General features: G+C 71.2%; 1 protein-coding gene across 1 annotated transcript in view; it reads right to left on the bottom strand.

Annotated features, from left to right (window-relative positions):
• NTN4 (netrin 4) overlaps positions 1-312 on the bottom strand; it is a 97808-nt gene that overhangs the window by 97140 nt on the left and 356 nt on the right. The window lies entirely within an intron of this gene.

Here is a 312-nt window from a genome sequence, read left to right as displayed (position 1 = left end):
TGGGAGGCCGGTCCTGCGGGCTCCTGCGCCGCTAGCCCGGGGCTCGGCGCCTGCAGCAGCTGCTGAACTTTGCGAGACCTTTCACTTCCCGGCCGCCGCCGCCGCCTCCTGGGCGTCCTCCTCGGCTTTTTCCACCTCCTCTGGCTGCTGCGTCTCGGTCCCGTCCTTCTCCATGGGCAGTTCCATGGGATGCATTTTTATTGCACCGACACCGCGGCGCTCCGGTGCCAGCCCTCCTCCCCTCGCACCTCCACCCCTTCCTCCCGCCCGCCCCCCGCGCTCGCTTGACAGCCCGGGCGGTGCAGCCCGCGC

The sequence above is a fragment of the Pteropus alecto genome, unplaced genomic scaffold, assembly GCF_000325575.1.
Source record: "Pteropus alecto unplaced genomic scaffold, ASM32557v1 scaffold94, whole genome shotgun sequence".
Taxonomy (NCBI): Eukaryota; Metazoa; Chordata; class Mammalia; order Chiroptera; family Pteropodidae; genus Pteropus; species Pteropus alecto.
This window is presented reverse-complemented; position numbering and strand designations above follow the sequence as displayed.